Source organism: Vombatus ursinus, unplaced genomic scaffold (assembly GCF_900497805.2).
Source record: "Vombatus ursinus unplaced genomic scaffold, bare-nosed wombat genome assembly UNPS02009824.1, whole genome shotgun sequence".
Taxonomy (NCBI): Eukaryota; Metazoa; Chordata; class Mammalia; order Diprotodontia; family Vombatidae; genus Vombatus; species Vombatus ursinus.
The window spans coordinates 1,743,368-1,745,041 of NW_020949602.1; positions in this window are offsets into that span (position 1 = coordinate 1,743,368).

Below are 1,674 nucleotides of genomic sequence, written 5' to 3' on the forward strand. Positions count from 1 at the left end.
CTGTCTCTCTGTCTCTGTTTCTGTCTGTCTCTGTGTCACTGTCTCTCTGTCTCTGTCATCTGTTTCTCAGATGCTGGATGATCATTTATTAGGGGTGTCAGTTGGACTGCTTGGTCTCTGAGGTCTCCTCCAGTTCTGAGGTTCTGGGCTTTCCTGAGCGCCGGTTCCTCCCTTGACCCACTGACTGAACCAGTGTGAGCTCCGGATGGCCTCAGAGCACCAGACCCTCGATAACAAAGGAAGAAGACCATCCAGGGTAGGGAAGGACAAACTTTGCCTTCTTCCCAGTCTCGTTTGGGGCTGATCATGCCCACAATGGGCAGAGCCCAGCGGAAGCTCAGATCAATGACACTCTGCCCTACCCAAACCCTGACTCATTTGTTATTGGAGTACCATGAGTCCCTGAGTTTTAGAATCTCAGAACCGCATGGGACCTAACCAACACCCTAACAAGAATTCTCTCTATGTCCATCAAACAAGCATTTATTAAGTATCTGTTATGTTCTAGTGATTGTAATAACATTAGCCAGCGTTTATATAGTGAGTCAAGATTTGCAAGGTACTTTACCTATGGTATCTCACTTGATGCTCACAACAAGCCTGGAAGGTATTATTATCCCCATTTTACAGATGAGGAAACTGAGGCAAACAGATATTAAGTGACTTGTAAAGGTCACACAGCTGGTAAGTATTTGAGGCTGGATTTGAACTCAAGTCTTTCTGTTTCCAAACCCAGGCCTCATCCATCCTGCCAAACCACCCCTGCCCTCGTAGAGCTGACATTTGGATAAATGGTCATCCAAGATCTGCTTGAACACTTCCAGTGATGGGGAACTCATCATCTTTCAAAGCAGCCTTTGGTGCTTCTGGAGAGTTTTAAAGGTAGGCTGTCATACAGCCTCCACCTGCTTTCCTGTGGCTTCTCCTTCCCCCCCCCCCCCCCCCCCCCCCCCCCCCCCCCCTCCGGGCCAAGCAGGACAAACCTAATCCTGAGAGCCCTTTACTCTGGATCAGTTTTGGACTTTCTCAATATATTGATGACTGGTTGTGCTGACTATTTTTTCTCTCTTAAAAAACCAAGATGTAAGAAATAGAAAATGTGAAAATTTTTTTTAATATAGCCACTGGTGATGATAGAATTAGAGCTGAAAGCTTCATGCAGACTCCATGGAATCCACCCCCCCCCACACACACACCTTATTTTACAGATGAGGAAATTGAGACTCAGAGATGTTCAGTGACTTGGCCAGGGTTACACAGTAAAGGGCCAGAAGTGGGACTTGTACCCTGGGTCTCTGACTCCAAACCTCTCCCTCTACTTCTCCATACCCCTGGTCCGTTACTTGTTGTGGGACTATGAGCAGAGTGACTGAAGGTACCACAATAGCCTAGATTTAGGGCTGGAATGGACTTTAAGGCTTTTTAAATCAATCTCCCCCCATTTTACAGATTGGGAAACTGAGGCCCAGAGACTTTAAGTTAGTTGCCCAAGGTCATATAGGTAATGAGAGAAGTGGGATTTGAACCCAGGTGCTCTGACACCAAAGCCAAGACCCTCTGCACTGTTTTTTGTCCTCTTTTATAGCCTTCCTTCCTGCTAGACTGTAAGCCCCCTGAGGGCAGGGACTGTGTTTTAGAGGTTTTTGAGTCTCTCTAAGAAGTCTTAATCACTGA